The sequence below is a fragment of the Halichoerus grypus genome, chromosome X (assembly GCF_964656455.1).
Source record: "Halichoerus grypus chromosome X, mHalGry1.hap1.1, whole genome shotgun sequence".
Classification (NCBI taxonomy): Eukaryota; Metazoa; Chordata; class Mammalia; order Carnivora; family Phocidae; genus Halichoerus; species Halichoerus grypus.
The window spans coordinates 98398489-98415903 of record NC_135727.1 but is presented as its reverse complement, the minus strand read 5'-3'; the positions used below and the strand labels follow the sequence as shown (position 1 = coordinate 98415903).

The 17415-nt window shown below is 51.4% G+C and overlaps 1 pseudogene; it reads left to right on the top strand.

Annotated features, from left to right (window-relative positions):
- Window positions 1-816: 816 nt before the first annotated feature.
- LOC118524331 (BTB/POZ domain-containing protein 2 pseudogene) lies at window positions 817-7789 on the top strand (annotated as a pseudogene).
- Window positions 7790-17415: the final 9626 nt, after the last annotated feature.

The window sequence follows — 17415 nt, the reverse complement described above, 5'->3', positions numbered from 1 at the left end:
ATGCTATGTTCCTCCTTGCTCACACCTCTGTTGGCAAGACTAGCTGCGAATACTTTAGATTATCACCTTCTCATTTTCGGTGTGAAATAATTGCCCAAGGATGGAAACTGACAAACAAGAATGTGGATTTCGGAAAGCAGCCCACTCGTTATTTAGGACGGCCTGCGTAGAAGGGAGACAGGTGCATTACGTGTCATCGCCTTCTCCCGTCCTCACACTCGGCCCTTTAGAAACCGAGCTGTGCTCTCGAAGACCTGGATAGATTTGAAATATGGAAGACAGTGGGGGGACTGACGTGTTTAATTAAAGCCTTATCTGATGCTGCAGTATAAAGGCAAAAGGTTGTGGGGAGAAGCCTTGTGGGTTTCGCTCTTGGCGCCGCCACTGATGGGCTGTGTGGCCTTGGGCAAATTAACTAACCTCTCTGTGCCTCACTATTCTCATCTATAAAAATGAGACCATAATAACAATGCTTTATGAGATGGCGAGGTCTGAGTTAACACATATAAGGTGGTCAGGACGATGATCAACATACAGCAAGCACTCAACCAATATCAGCTATTCTTATTTATGCCCTCGGAAAAGAAAGAGCAGATGCCTTCTTTCCCTCCTTCAGAAATATTTAGTCCTCGCTGTGGTCCGGCATCAGGAAAAGTAATCAAGGCCCCTGTCCTCAAGGAGCTCACAGTTTAGTGCACGTGTAACAACCGACTATAATACTGCATAAGACAAATTTGAATAAATGCTGAGTAAGGATAACAGTCCCATCGGTTGGGGGCCAGAAGAGGAGCAACGCTTCCTTTGGAGTAGAAGATCATGGATGACATCACGAAGGAGGTGGCTTTTGAGCTGGACCTTGCTCGGATGAAAGGTCTCCGTAAGCAGAGAACAAAAGAAAGACGTTCCAGGGGGCAGTACATGGTACCTTCAGAGAAAGGCCAGGACGCCTGTGATGTTGAGACAAAGGAACCGAGGGGACCGGGGGCCGGACAGGTAGTCGGAGACTTCATCTGGCCTGCGGCAACTTGGCATCCTGATTTTTTTTCCAGGTCAAAGAACTGGAAATGAAATGGCCAGGTGACGTGTTCCCCCTGTTTTATCCCCCTGAAAGAGTTTGGGGAAAAAATTTTAATGAGGAGCAAAGTCTTACAGTTACCAACTCTAATTTAGCAGCAAGACCCTCCCCCCCCACCCCGATTCTGTCCATACAGGTCATTTATTAGACCCAGAGAAATCTTTGTAGTCCCCACAAAAGTGCAGCTACCTCTGGGGTTACAACACAGCTTCTACTTAACTGTCACGTAACACGACAATCGAGTGTCCTATTAGAGCTAAAATTTAATTGTGAAGACGGGTACCATATTTAACTGCAATCCTGGGGGGAATTTAGGTTGACAGGCTGTAATTACCCAAACTGGAACCTGGCCAGGACACACCTACTCTTTGCCAAAAGAGCTATGGGGGTTTTAGGGACTGCAGGCCGCCTGAAGCTGCCGGGGCTGCAGGGTGGGGAATCGGCGCTTGCGGCCCCACAGCGCCCCCTAACAAAGCTCAGGGCAAGCACAGGAGCTCCAGGGAGCCGGCCTTTTCTGACCACCCCCCAGCCCCCGCCCCCACGCTTTGTAGCTAACCCCCAAGCCCTTCCCTGCCTCCACCTGGCTCCGATCCATCATGGGTTATCAGAAACTTTCCATTTAAGGTTGCGTGGCTGTGGGCCCTGCAGCCGGGTTCCCGCTGGGTCTTATCTGTGTCTGTCTGTCTGGTTGGCCCTCTCTGTGTGTCTCTGCCCAGGTCCTGCCGTTTCTCTCTTATCGTGATGGAAGTGCTTGTCCTGATAAAATAATTACCCACCAGAGCACAGTGGTTCTGATCACCAGCTGCTGTTTCTACGTAGAGATCAATTACAGGCATCTTTTCGCGGGGGAAGTGGGCTGGTCGGGCCAGTTTACTAAAAATCCCATTAAGAGTCTTACTGTGAAATGCATTATATTCTTCTGGCCTTGCAATGCAGTTATTACCAGAAAAAAAATACAAATTGGGCCAAGAAGAGGTGGAAATGTAGCTTGCTGATGTCACTGAAGGGTTAAAAGGGAAAAAGTTCTGGGCTGCAAGCAGCGGTGTGAATAAATGTGGTCTTAATTTAAGGTTATGGATTTTTTAAAAAGCCTTGCTTTTTGTCTTCACAAGCCTTGGCATTCATATCAGTTAAAAAATAATTTAGACAGAAAATAAATGTTGGAGCAAACTCAAATTATTATGTGCATTTTAAATAAACCTGTGTTTTCTGCCACAGACATAGCATATGAATAATAACATTAATAGTGATCACAATCATTTGTCAACTGATGATCTTTTCCCTCCGACCTTCCAGGCCATGGGTTCCTGGCCCTGCTATTTAACTCAGCCCAGGGCCTGTCCTTGGTGAGGGGGGCTGATGATAACAGCCCCCACTCCCTCTGCAGGGTGGAAAGGTAGAAAAGCCCAGGGTTCTGGTCCCAGCTCTGCCCTAATCAGCTGGGTGCGCGTGGGTAAGTTGCTTCATGCCTCTGGCCAGCTGTCAAAGGATGGAACGGTCTCCAAGGATGACCGGGGGAGCCCATAATGTGCAAAATCAAAAGCAATACAGGAATGTCGCCTGGGAAAAATTTTTTTTCCATTTTTTAAAGATGAAAGGTCTGAAAAAAAGGCACAGACTCAAAAGGCAACTTCAACAAAGCAATTATTGAATAGAGCACCGGAGGAAGTTAGATTAAGACTCATTTTTTTTTTTTTTTAATTTGTGGGACGGTTTTCTACTGAGTTTCTAAGAGCACACACACATACAAACACACATAGGTACACTTTGGTCAAAGGCAAATCCACGTAAAATGTACACTTTTCGGCTTCTCTGGAAAGAAGTTTTCTCTGATCTACAAAGACAACAACAACATCATCGGGATATTATGATCTGTTTAATTCTTCTAGTAGTATAAAACTGTCCAGACACTACCAACAGAACAATAACATGTAAGTTTGAACCATACGAAATTGTCATTTCTATAGGCCAAAAGGAGTGAATATAAGAAATTTCTTATGGTTCTAATATTATATATATATGGTATATATGTAAGGTATATATATACTACATATCAAAAGATATATATGTACTATTATGTTTGTGTACTTATATATGTATTATTATATATCAAAAGATATATATATGTATATAATATATAAACCATTATAAATTATACAATAATAATAATATAGTCTAGAGAACTGTGATTCTTCTATATTCTTATTTTTCTAGCAAATACTTTCTCAGCAAAAGACTGGTACATTCTTCATATTCCTATCCTAACACTTAGACCGAGATGGCATTAAGACTTATCAACAGAACACACTTTGGCACCCCAGGTTACATTTCTAAATATGGGATCAGACCCTGATTTGGTCCAATAAGAATATCACCAGATGTTGACACGTGCAAAGGTCCCTCGGAGGCACTAGCTGGGATGTGGGCTCCCAGCAAAGGTGAAGGGTGCCCTGAGCTCTTGGCGAGAGTGAGCCCAGTGGAGCTGGGCCCAGCAAGACCTGTGCACAGCTTCACTCAGATGTTTGAGGTCTTAATATATATCCCTGGGGAGAGATGCTTTTTTAGTTTTTTTTTAGCAAAGTTGAATGGCAATTATTTTTTATTAGTGATTTTAAAAATTAAAAATACATGTATTATTATACCCAATAATGATTTCAGGGACAGCTACTGTGATAGACTATTCCAGGATATTTTCAAAAGAAAAAGATGAGGCTGGTAAGAGTAGGGAAGCTTCCATGAATGAAATGAGGGGATTCCAAAATGAATAAGGAAATAATGATTCCAGAGAGAAACAATCAAATTTTTCACTGATTAAAAATTTCACTTCCTTATTTTATGTACGTAGGTCTTTATTTGTTGCTCCTTCCAATTCCATAAAACAGCCAGAATAATCAGACCAAGTGCTCCCTAAGAGGTATTTTTCAATGGAGATAACCGTGAATTTTCTTTGTGAAAAAAAAAATCAAGAAATATGGAAAAGTATAAAAGAAGAAAATAAAAATCACCTGTAATCTCATCATCCAAAAAGTATGATTGTAGAGCGCTTTTACCCAGACGTTTTTCTACACATATACATTTTTTAAATGCTCAAAAAATCAAAGCATCCTACACCTTCTGTTTCCAACTTTTTTTTCCCACTAATTGACATCTACATGTCATGGACATTTTTGCATATCAGTAGATACAAAGCTATTCGTCTTTTAAAAGTGACTGCATAGTATTCCACTGTATGCTTAACCAATCATCTGTTGATACACATTTAGATTAGCTTCTGGTTTTGCTACTATAAACCTCACCGAGATAACCAATCTTACCATACACGTCTTTGTTCACTTGTTTGATTATGCCTTAGGATTCTCTCCTACAGGTGGAATCTATGAGTCAAAGGACAAGGTTTTTGTTCTGCATTGCCAAGTTGCTCTTCAAAAAGGCTGTACCTATTTACAGTCCCATTAGTGGCAAATGTAAATGCCCATTTCCCCTCACTTGGCCTGGGGAGGATGAATATGTTTAATCTTTGCTTAGCTGATAAATGAAAAATTATATTGTATAGGTTCCGTCTCACTGGTAATCAAAGAGATACCAAATGAAATAGCACCTCTTCAGTCTTCATATAGAGTTGATCTATAGTTCTTCTTTTGTGGCTTGCCTACTCGTGCCTTTTGCCCATTTTCCTATTTCGGTATTCCTCATTTTCTTATTGATTGAAAGAGCACTTTATATATTAAGGATACTCTTCTTTCAGTTGCTATCTATGTAAAAAATATTTTTGTCAGTTTTTCACTTGTCCTTTGTTTCTGCTTTTTTTTTCTTTTCAATGCCAAAGGTTTATGTTTTACGTATTACAGCAGTTAACATCTAAGGGTTTCAGTCTTCAGGGTCACTCTAGAAAGGCATCCTATTCATCTACATTCTATTTTTCCAGTCATACTGAATTACACTAAAGTTATAGCTCTCTTTTCCCTCCAAACCACATTTCTTGTTACTTTCCAGAGGTTCTGGAGGGAAAGCATAAGGGACCTTGGAAACCAGAACAGAGGAAATATGACTATTAATAGTAACACTTGATATTTCTATTTTCAGTGTGCTATAGGATCACTAATTAGTAACCCCCTTAGCTTAGCCCCAAGGGTCATGCTGGCTGCCATTCACTCACTCTACAGGATACTGAGGCATAAGACAGGGAAGGCTGTGGCATTCATTTGGTGGGCAGCACTCTACCTGGCCAAGACGTCAATCCAGACTCCTGATTCCCCATCTGTGCTTATATGAAGGTCAGGCACTTTCCTCCACAAAGGCTGGCAGATCCCCAGAATGGACTCAGACCATCAGGATGAGTTCTCCCACTGAAATGCCACTGCTGTTCCTTCTCCCTTCCCAGAAACCGGAAATCACATAACCTAGAGGATGGTTTGCAACCTGGGGTTTTCTAACTTCGTCTCGGACCACCGAAAGGATTGTACCACTTTTTAATTCACTGCTAATTTTTTGACAACCGGGATGCCTACTGCGCGAGTTAGGGAAGGCAAAGAAACGTGGAGGAAATGCGTGGATGGAAAGTGCCTTCTAAGTTGGTGCATGGTGTGCTCCCAAGGCGGCCTCAAGTGAAACTCATTCATACCACGGAGGTCGATTGGTCTCCCTCGTGTGCCAAGCACCCGGCTAGGGGCTGAGAAAACAATGAGGCTTGGCAGCTGTGGCGCAAATCTGCTGTGCACTGTTATGTTGATGCTATGGACAGTATGGGGCTCTGGGCAGAGCAGAGGAGAGGTTCCTGGAGGGGTGGCCTCTCCGCGGAGATCCAACAGATGCACAGGCATTCATCGGGAAAGGGGAAATCTGTGGGCCTGAGAGAGATGAAGGCAACGTGCAAACTTCTGAAGAGTGGAGTGGGACGGAAGCCAGGAGAGTTGGATTCAGAGAAGATAAGGTCTTATAGCAGTATTTCTTACATTATCTTTGGAGAAGGACTAGGGATCCCCTCCCCACCATCATGTGTCCCAGACCAATACTTTGGTGATAAAATACAATAAAACGGATTAGCAAAAATTAACGGGCATCCAAAATACAAACCCCATTTTTTTTTTATTATTAGCTTCAGCAAGCAAAAATTCCTCTGCCAAATTGCTACAAAAGTTTTTGTTATTCTTCATGTCTGTACTTAACCTCGTGGCAGACCAGCAACAGTTTGCCTACTGGTGTGGGTCCACAAAGCATGCTTTTTGAGTGGCACTGAGGCCGGGCTTCCTGGCAAGAAGGTGGGGTCAGCAGCAGCAATGCGGCCAAGGTGTTAAGTGAGGTGCGGTCGGCTAAGGGTCCTTTGTGTGTAACAACAAATAGGTGGTTGCAAAGAGCAGTTTCGATGGAGTGGTTGAGACAGAAGCCAGACCAAGCGGGGTTGAGGAGTTCACCAGAGTTCACAGCGACTAAAAACACGGAAGGGAAGATGAACTGCGATAGGAAGCGCTTAGGCCCGGCCCAGAGGCCCCGCCCCGACAAGGTGGGTGGGAGCGCCCGGGACCCAACGCCAACGCGGTCGCCGCCCCGTGTGCAGGGCATCCCAGCCGGAAGGGGGGGGGGAGCGGGCGGCCGAGGACCAGGGTGGCGGGGTTGCTGCGTGGCCCGACTACCACTGGCAGGCCCCCGAGCGCACTCCAAGGAGCGCTTGGCCTTCCTCTTCAACGACGAGGCGCTCTGGGCTGTGCACCTGCAGGCCGACAAGGGGCTGTCTTCCGCGCCATGTTCAGGGGCACGGCGCCGCGTGCGCCCAGATCGAGCTGCCGGAGGCGGAGCCGGCCTTCTTCCTGGCCCTGCTCCAGTTTCTCTGCTCCCCTGAGGTCACGGCCACGGGCACACCGCGGAGAAGCATGCAGTGCTGGCGCTCGAGGCCCACGACGCGTTCCTACAGCCGACGCGGGCCAGACTCTTCCAGGAACGGCAGCCGGCCGGCCCTTGCCTGGAGAAGGTCGGCAAAAACACAGCGACACCCAGCTCTGCCGAGGGCTTCACAGACATCGCTGGTGGCCGGGCTGGGGCCGAACACGCTGGGCATTCGGAGGTACGCTTGTTCAGCATCCTAGGCCACTGGTCCGAGGCTGAGGGTCGGCGACAGCAGCCGCAGGTGAGGCCTGAGAACAAGTGCAAGGTTCTGGGCGAGGCGCTCGCCCTCATCCGCTTCCCCCTGATGACCCTCGAGGAGTCTGCTGCAGAGCCCCCGCAGAAGGGCATCCTCGGGGACCGCGAGGCGGGGAGCCTCTTCCCGCACTTGACCGTCCGCCCTCAGCCACATAAGGACTATCATCCACCAGGGGCGCTCCTGCCTCTGCAGGAAGGGGTGCGGCTGCATGAACAGCCTCCAGCAGGGGGAGAGCCGCTGGGGGTACTCTCCATCAACAAGAGCATTTTCGTGGTTGGCTTTGGGCTCTGTGGCTCCATCCACGGGCCCACTGATTACCATGTGAACATCCAGATCATCCACATGGACAGACCACGGGCCAGAACGCCAGCGGTTTCAGCTGTGAGGGCTCCACACAGCGTGTGCCATGCTGAAGGGCCTGGACTCACTCATTAGGCACCAAAGGCCTGCCCAAGGTGACCCAGGAGTCACCCACGACGGAGGGCCAAGACATGCTTTACCTTCCGCTCTGTGGCCGGGAACAACAAGGCAGGTCCATGGAAGACAGGCTCATCTCGGAGGTCATCTTCTACGCTTAGGCCCTCCAGGCCCCCAGCCTTGTCCGGGGAGGATGGCCAGGACCCTGAGTCACCTGATGCAGGTAGGCCACGCCACATTTCGTGCCGAAGCCTGGTGGCCCCCGATGCTGTCCCTCTGCCCCCTGCTACATTTCCGACCCTCAGGAGAGGGTCTCCACATTCCCTGGTGGTGAGCACGGCTTCCTGTTTAGAGGAGCCAGGAGGCGGCTGGGTGCGGGGCGAGGGCCGTGTGAGGCAATTCCTCGGGACTTGGGGTACAGGGCTGGCTTGGTCCCTCCCTGAGCTGAGGGTTCACCGGGTCCCTGGGTGTGGTGTCCTGCCCACTGTCCCTGCATCTCACGGTCACCTGACCAAGTGCCTGACCGTCGGATTTGAATAGGTTTTTGTCTCGTGTTTGTTTTGTTTAACTGCACGTCGCCCAACGTCTCGGATTTCCATTTGTCTGGTAGGAGTATGGAGGGGGCGCTTCTAGCGCATTCGGTTGGAGTCTTGTGTTCTTTTGTTCCAGTCAGTTCACTGGGGATGTTTAGGCCATCCTGAGCCGGGCTCCCAGCACACTGGCCTGAGCTCTGGAAAGTAGGACTCGTAGGGGGGCATCCCGAGCCCCCTTGAAGTCCTGAAGGCTGCCTTCCTGCCATGCCCAGCCCCACCCAGTGGCCTAGTGAAGGGCCATACCTGTCTAGCCTCTCTGAACGAGCCCTTACCAGTCCCTGAAGCTGAGTGCATGGACCTCAGACCCTATCTTCCTGGGAGGGGCAGTGCTGTGAGCCAGCCTTGGTGGCCATGTCCCTACAGACTAGAGCCCTGCCCCACCTGGCCTCGGAGTGAGCTGTGCTCAGAGGTGCTGGAGTGCCCGGCCCCTCCCCCAACTTCCAAGTACCTCCCCACTCCCAAACCCTGTGTTTCTGCCCCATTGATTTCTTCTGGAACCTGTCCTCCCCCAAGCCACGAGAGATGTGCCCTCCTCACACCATACCCTCAATTTTTTAAAAAATAAAGAAAAGAAATATACCTGCAAATGAACAAACAGAAAACAAAGATAACCCCAAGAACAGCTTAGGCTTTATATCAATAAGCATCATCCTTGTTTACACCAAACAGTTAACAAAAATCTATGTTTTGACATGGAATACAGACAGACGGTAATGGGGAAAAGTGTGTAGCAGAGTAGCAAATGTTTTGGTCTAAGAGTCCAGAGGCCTAGATTATCATGTGGGGCCAGGCAGTCTTAATCTGTGTGATCTTGAGCAAGTCATTTACCCCCTCTGCACCTCAGTTTCCTTCTCTGCCAAGTGAGGGGTTTGTTCAAAACCTCTTCTCTTTATTTACCTCCAGCTTTGGCATTCTTTGACTTTACTGTTAAGTGATCGCCGTAAACATCGATACTCCTCAAAATGGTGCAACTTTTTCCGAGTCACCGAATTCTGTCGATCTGGCTGTGCATCTCTAAGAGCTCATCCGTTGCTCGCAGACAGGTGCGAGCAGAAACCCCCTCACTTGGTTACAACTCGTAAGATAAACCTGTCCCCCGAAAATGTAGGACCCGGAACATGTGCTAAGACCCTCCACATTTATGGTGTTCCTGGTGAACCCATTTCACGGGCCAGCTGGAAGGGAGAGGCAAGAATCTGAGGGCATCTGTGAGCTGGTCTGGGCTTTGCAGAAACCCAGAGCAAAAGGTGGTGGTGGGAGTTGGGAGGTGCGGTGGAATTATGCTTGTGGTGCAAGCTGGGCAGGCGTGCGGGAGACTCTGCGGTGGGGTGATTTTTCCTTCTCTGCCCCAACCCTTCTGAAGTGAAGGGATCATTGGTCCGATCATTGGTCCTCATCCCTGTTCTTTCTATAGCTAAGAAACGGACCTGTCGTTCTGTCTTTATAGTCTCTGATATCCCAGCGTCCCAAATTCAGCAAATCGTGAAGTGTCGCTGCAGGTCTTTCTCGCATCCATTATGTATTATCTCTGAACCTGACTCCTAGCTTTATAGACCTTCCTACGGCTGTGTTCCGCGTTTCCTTCTGGGCAGAGTTAGCAGAGGCACTGAGTGGTCAGAGACGAAGATGCTGGGGCACACTCGCACTGTTCGGTCGGAGCAGAGGGAAGCGGCTCAGTGGGCCCAGGGAAAGAGTGAGCCGCCGGGCGCTCGCTGGAGAGTGGCTCCCTGCTCACGGGCTTGGGCCAAAGCTCGGGCTGCTTCGCGCCGGCCCCCTTGTAGCTTCCCGTCGCTCGCTGCCCATAAGCGCAAGCGGAACAAGCCGTTGGGGTGGCTGCGGCCACATCTGGCTGAAGTGCCCCCCTGTTGCTCTTCCCTCTCTCTGCTTTTCAGTCCCCGTGATGTGGGCTCATTACAGCTGTGATCGTTGCTGATGACATTAATGCGCTGTGCCGCGTCGGCGTGGCACGTGCCATCAGCCCTGTGGGGTAAGTGGGAGGTAATTGTTTCCCATCGGTAGTCCATTTTCTCAGATAAAGGATGCGAGATTCAAAAATAAACATGCACTCTGAGTCATCGTGACGAGGCCAGTGTGGATCTGGGGCAGCCATCCCATCTACCTCGAGTAGTGGGTGAGCCTGCTTTCTCGGTAATTCAAGTCGAAGGGCAATTTGATTCATTAACAGTGGCTCTGGGAGAGGAGGAGGTGCAGGGAGAGTGGAGAGGCAAAAAAAAAAAAAAAAAAAATCCCCGAGAGTTCTCATATACCAGCAGGGTCAGCGCAGAGAGGAGGGGAGGGCTGGCGCGAGAGATTGGTGATTCATCAGCGAGGGCTCGCCGGTGGAGGGGGATGAAACATAAGGGCCGTGTAGTTTCACCGCGGGTTCCCGCTGCACAGCCTCGGCTGCAGCTTCGGCTGCCCCGCCGAGGACCACGGGTTCCCGGCCAGAGTCGGGGACGTAGAGGGCCAGGAGCACCGGGCAGGGCTCGGAAGAAGGTGGGCAAGCAGAGAGGGCAGGGCGGGGCGATGCCAGAGAGGATCCGAGAGGCCATCTCGCAGAAATTACGATGGGAAACAAACGTGACTTAGCCGCAGCTTTCCAGACTCCCAAGATGACTGGTAGGGCTTGCTTGCTTTTTCTTTCTTTCTTTCTTTTCTTTCTTTCTTTCTCTTTCTTTCTTTCTTTCTTTCTTTCTTTCTTTCTTTCTTTCTTTCTTTCTTTTTCTTTCTTTCTTCTTTCTTTCTCTTTCTTTCTTTCTTAATTCTTTCTTTCTTCCTTCCTTCCTTCCTTTCTTTCTTTCTCTCTCTTTTTTTAAGGAAATTGCATCCTGCTGTTCACTCCTAACCTGTTAAGAACTGCCACACGGCATCCTCGATATGACTTGCGCCTCCCCTCAAAGCTCAGCCCCCCATACGTCAGGCATTTATTCAGCAAATATGTACTGAGCTCCCAGGACCTCTCTGCCATGGGTTGATGGTGCCAATTTCCCCTATCTGTCACGACAATCTAATAATTCTCCTTTCACAAATGTTCTCGAATGCCCCTTGATCCATGAGGCCCTCTTGGGCCTCCTCCACGGGCCTGCCTGCCGCGCGCATCTCCTGGCTCAGCACTGATCTCATACCTCCTGTGCCCAACTGCTAGTCCCCACCTGCTCCCCGGGTGGATGGGGTGGGGGCAGGGCTCTCCTCCCAGCGCCCCTAGGGCCGCTGAGCCCCTGGAGGGAGTCGCACTTCGGGCTCTTTCCTGCCAGCCCAGCGCTCCTGAGCAAGGAGCAGGAGATCCCTTTACACCAGGCTTGCTCCAATCGCAGCCAGTCCCGCTAATTGATTCATGTTATTTTATTTTCTGTACTGGTGGTTAGGGCCTCAAGCAATTTTATGTAAATTTATGAACCTTATGCAAATGAGGGCATCCCTAGACTAATTGCACACAAAATGGAAGCTTTGTGGGTACCTCCCCCATTCAAGTGTGCCCTGACTCCTTCTCATCCCTTAAATTACTCCCAAACTCCCCCATGCCCACAAGCCCCCAAGATCAGCAGCCTCCCCTTTCTACCAGCCTTCTAGCCTGCGGGCTTCTCAGTGACCATTTTGGAATGTCTGGGGGACAGCATCAGCTCTGCTTGTTAGGGCTGGTGGCTGCTGGTGTCCCGGCAAACCCTAGCCTTGGGGGACACTCCTCTCAGCTTGTTTTTATTTTATGCCGTTTAAATTCCATCTGGCTTCCTCTTCCAATCCTCCCAGGACAGGTAAGACCAGCCTACTGCAGGCTAGAACCAGCCCAAGGCTCATCGAACTGGCTGGATGTGGCCCCTTTGGGTAAGGGCAGGGCTGTAGGTGGCCCTCCCATTTCCAGGGGACCCTGTCCCCAGTCTTAGGCCCATTCTTGGTCTGGGCACTCTGACAGCTAATCCTCAGGAAGGTGCCATCTTAGGTGGAGTTCCCTAGAAGCAGTGCCTGAGACAGGAATTTAGGCGCATGTGACTTGTAGAGGGAGGGCTCTTAGGAGAAGCCCATGAGGGAAGCAGGATAGGGTAGGGGGAAAGCTGAGCAGATGTGGGTTCTGCTGAAGTCTTGACTCAGAGGGAGCTCTGGGGTTGCCCACCTTGAGGCAAGGGAGTGAGTTTCTGTATCCGCCCCCCACCCCCTGCCCCTTAGACAGGCTTTGGCTGCCACTAGCCCTAGGGGACGGGGCGGGGGGGGGGGGGCGGTGGCAATCTGCCAGGCGTTTTGGGGCAAGAAGGCTCCCATCCGAGAAGGTTTCAGGCAACACCTAGCACATGGGGGATGGGTGGCCAGCCCAGGTAGGGGACCAACAGCATTTCCTGCTGGCTCTAAGTGAAATGCCAGGTCACACAACCACTGAGACCAAGGCCTTTCCATTTCTTTTATTTGTTTGTTTAACCTAATTTAATTTTAACATCCCTGTAAAGCAAGTCATTTAAATCATACGTATTTTATAAATCTGCTAGTGCTCAGGGCAGGTTGCCACGTGCTTCCGACATCATACGTAAACCTCCTAGACAGGGGAGGGATTTGAACTTGGACTGACTTCCCTGTGAGCCTGTCCTGCCTGGCAATGGGCCAGGACTTTTGTCTCCAGCCACTTAGATGTCCAAGATCAGGATGCACCACTTCAAGACTCTAATGTACCTAGGTTTTCTCAAGAGCCCTCTTTCCCTTATTCTCCCTTTTGTGTGGCTTCTTTTTACAAAATCCTTCAGAGGGTGTGTGTGTGTGTGTGTGTGAGTGTGTGTGTGTGAGTGTGCAGGGAGGCAGGCACCGGAGTCACAGAGCTCAGAAAGCAGAGCCAGAGCTTTCCTGCCTTCTTAACCCTTCCTTCCTGCCCCTTCCTCTCCCCCTCTGTCCCATATCACCCCCCCTTCAGGCCCATTTGGGCCTCCTCCTCCTCTCTTCCTCTCCCTTCCCCCTCCCACCTCCCCTTCCTGGCCCATCCCCCTTTCCTTCTTTCCCAGCTTACAGCTTTCCCTCCCCTCTGCTATCTTCCCCCGCCCCAGCTCTACCCACTCACCTGCTGTCCCCCTTATCTCCTCCCTCTTGCTATTCCCTTCCTTCCTGAGCCCCTCACCCTCCACCTGAGCCCGCAGGTAAGCCGAGGTCTGTCCCTCACGGCTGGGGCAGGTAAGCAGGCAGCCCCTCCTCCATGGCCCTCTGGGATGGGGGCAGCAGGAAGGGAGGCTGGAAGGACTCAAGGTGGTACTTGGATCCACCTCCCGCTGCCTGTTGGGTCTCCCTTGGGACGAGATGCAGAGGAGGAGCTGAGTGGAAGAGGAGGGCGGCTGGAGGGGATCTGTTTATCTTGACTCAGGGAACAGCCCATGGCCAGGCAGCCCCGGCCAGAGAATGGCTAAGCAAGGAACACGCTGCGGATCCTCGGAACCATGTGGCTGCCAGAAGGTAAAAGTAAACTGATGACAGACGTCGCGCATCGGCCCCATACTCGCTGCCCTTTGGCCCTTTGTACAGATGGCAAGGTCATGGTTGACCCGCCTTTCTCCGGAGAGGTAGTCCTCATGTAGACCAACTGGCCAAGGACTATAAACGTTATCAGAGCCGGCATCTGCAGTAGCTCTTGCCACGTGTCTGGTGTGGTGCTAAGTCTCCCCATTTTACAGATGAGGAGACAGAGGCACACCGAAGTTAAGTCACACAGCTGGTAAGTGGTAGAGTCAGGGTTCAAACACAGGAAGTCTGGCTGCAGGGTCTGGGCTGTTAACCACTGTTTCAACAACTCCTCATGAAGTGTTTTGCTATGCAGGATGCCCCATAGGCGCAGAGAATGGGAGAGAGAATGATCTGGAACTCCTTTCTCCAGATGGCAGCCAGGGAGGCAGTCCCATTTCCCTGGGGCAGGTGGCCACAAAGCTGGGAGTTTCTCTCTACCCTTTCCCTGCATCCATGGGCTGTGTGTCTGCGGGTTCCTGTGGCTCTGGTCTTGTGTGGTGATTCTGGCCAAAACGCAAACCATCGGAAGCCTATTTCCCCAGGAGCGGTGGGGGGGGGGGATTCTGAGGTTTCTTCCCCCCTGGGGACTTGCCCTGGGAGCCACCCTGTGTGTTACTGCAGGAACCTTATACACTGCCCTCCCCAGCTCTTCCGTCCCCGTGGGGGACACTCGCCACTCGTTGCACTCGTGCCTAGGGGACTGGACAACCAGAATGAGTCACAGAGGGCACAGCTTTGCTGTAAAGGAAGGAAGCACATCACCAGGTGTCCTAAGTAGTCCCCTATGAACGGGGCTAAGAACCGATGCCTTCCAAAAACCCTTCTAATTTAGGCATCTGTGACAAGAGCGGTCACTTGTTGAGGCCTTCCTCGGTTCCAGGTTCTTTACAAATGTCATTGCATGTCTACGAACCAAGTATCGTTACTCCCACTTTAGAGAGAGGAAAACTGAGACCTGCAGAGGCTGAGTGGCCTCCTGGCCCAAGGCCGCCTGATCCCCACACCTGTGCTTTCCCCACACGGCGTCTCCCTGCCGGGGTCGGAGGGGAGCTGTGAGGTCCGCCTGCCAATGCTCCCCACTCGGCTTTGCCCACAGCCCTCCTCCCCCCTCCCCTCCTCCTCCTGTTCCCTCTCCTTCCTTTCTTTCTCCCATTTCCCACTGGCAGGTCCACCTGCCATCTACCCCACCCCCAGCTCAAGCCCGAAGGGGGAGCAGTTGGGGTGGTAGAAGGAATGGCCCCCATCCTTTCCTTTCCCTGCACCGTCGCTCCCCGGTCCTGACTCCTGACTCGATTATAGTTACTGCAGTGGTAGAAGAATTAAAATCTAAAGTTATAGGGATCACAGGGCTGAGGACACGGTCAGCCGTGCGAGCGTGCGCGGGTGCCTGTGGGCGTGTGAAGGAGAGTGTGTCTGGGTGCGGGTACGCGTGGTGCCCGCACGCTCAGCAGTGTCTGCAACGGGGAGCAGAGTCGCTTTTAGCAGAACAGGAAAGGGGTTTTCGTGCGGACTCAGTTGGCACTGGGTTCTCCCTGCAGTGTGGGGGGCTGGCAGCGGGAGCCAGACAGCCGGGCAGCCGAGGGCTGGGTGCACCCCAGCTTCACGGAGGCCCATCCTGCAGCTGCCTCTGGGTGGCCTTCCCGGTGGAGGTACATTGTGTCTGCGTGGAGTGTCAGAAGGGGCCCGGCTGACAAAGAAGGCTGGGACTGGGGAACCTCATGGCAGTTCTGGGGAGCAGGAGGGAGAGGGAAGCCATTTGGACCAAGGAACGGTGAGGAAGGGCAGGCTTCCCCACCCCTCTCCAGGGCAGACGCCTTTGACTTGTGGGACTGAGGAAGGAAGGAGGGGAGGGCCCAGGAGGGGTGCTAGGGGGACCTGAAGGGGCAGTTTAAGTCAGAAATGAAGGCTTTGGCTAGGACCTCCCAGCAAGTTGCCTAAGCTGAGGAAGGAAGGGGGGCTGGCTGTCCTGTCCTGGGAAGACCCAGATTGCACAAGTGCTTGTTCCCGAAGGCCTGGGGAGCCCTCTCTGTGTGGTCCATTGCTCCACCCCCACACCGCTGTCCCTGCCAAACAGGCTGGACCTCACCGCCTTCTCATTATGAGGGCTGCCATTGACCATGCAGCCAAGGGGGAGGTGCGCTCTCTCTCTCTCTCTCTCTCTCTCTCTCTCTCACTGGAGTGCTGAGAATCCATCAGGCTCTTTGACAGCACAGGTCTGTGCTAAGAACAAATGGCTTCTGATGGGTAACGGGCCAGCAAGTGGCAAAACGACTGTCTCTCGGATGCAGTCTGGGGGATTGCAGGCACGTGCTTGCAGAAAGGAGTAGACTGACGCCTAATTCTGGTGGCCGTGCACCTCGGTGTTTTCATCTGTGCCCCACTATGGCACAAGCACTGGAGTTATTAGGGAAAGTATGATAATAAGGTGACTGAGTGGCCTCCGCACGTCCTGTTGCCAGGAAGACAAAAGTCCCATCTGTGTATGAGATTTCTGATCATTACCTGGAAATTGGAGCCTCTCCGGGGCTCCTCACGTGGGGGGCCTGGTGGAAGTGCTGGCCAAGCCTTTGTCCCACCCACTTCTGACCTGTGTAGGCTTGCTTTGCTAGAAGGAAAACTTTTGCTGCCCTGTTCAGAGTTTTCTTTCAGGTAGAGCCTCCTCAGTCCTCATTTACAGGTAAGATGAGGGGTGCGTCTTAAAGGAGAGCGCTCCCTGCCTCCTACCCCCTCGGCCAACACAGTGTCCCTCTGACAAGGCCCGAGTCAGCCGGGCCAGGGCCCGCTTCCTGGAGGCCCCTTCAGACTCCAGCTTCTGAGCAGATTTATAATGAAATTCAAACGAGATTGAGGTTATCCAGGGTGAATGAGGCTGCACCTTGTTCCTCCTTCCTCTGGAGAGGGCGCGGACTATAGATCTCAACCTGCTTCAAGAATTGTCTTTGAAAGTGGAGTTCTCTAAGACAGAGTGGATTCAGGCCAGGGTAAGACTGGGATTCGCCCCTGCTGTCCATTTAAGCCCCAGGGCTGCCATTCCCCAGCTTGAAAAGAATAAAGACAAGGGGCTTCAGGACCTGATCTGAACACCTATGTGCCCTTTCGATCTTCAGGAGGCTTCTGGAGTGAGATCACCGTCACTGTGCACAGGAGCATACCCCGGCTGTGAACCCCCAGGCCCATTCTAGCCACCGTTCGGGGAACTGAACTCAGCCCAGTGGGAGGGATATGCTTCATTGCCTCTTCCGGCTGAGAATCTGTGTTTTCGGCTACCTCTTTTCTTTTGCCACCCGAGACATTAGCCCATCACACTGGGCTCTCCTAAGCAACAGAATGCGGTCCAGTGAGCGGGGCGGTGGGGGGGGGGCATCCACTCAGAACTGCCCTGGCCAGGACCAAAAGCCTCGTGCCTTCTGCCCCGGGGCTGGCCATGCTTCCTGCATAGGCGGCCAGGCCAGGCCAGGCGGCCAGGCTCAGACTCGGGGCTGACCTGCTTGCAGCACTGCAGAACTCTGGCCCCCAGTCTGCGGGATTCCAGCAAGGTGCCATTTCCATATTCTCTGGCAATAACTAATTAGCGATTATAAAGCTCTTTGAAATATGAAGTGCTGCATGATAATATCTGTAATGAGCCTGATTCTTTCCCTCTTGCATGCACGGGGTGGGGGGGGAGGAGAGTAGGCTTTACACCCATTAAGGGGGAGTTGGGCTGCAAAGCAGCTTTCTTTCCC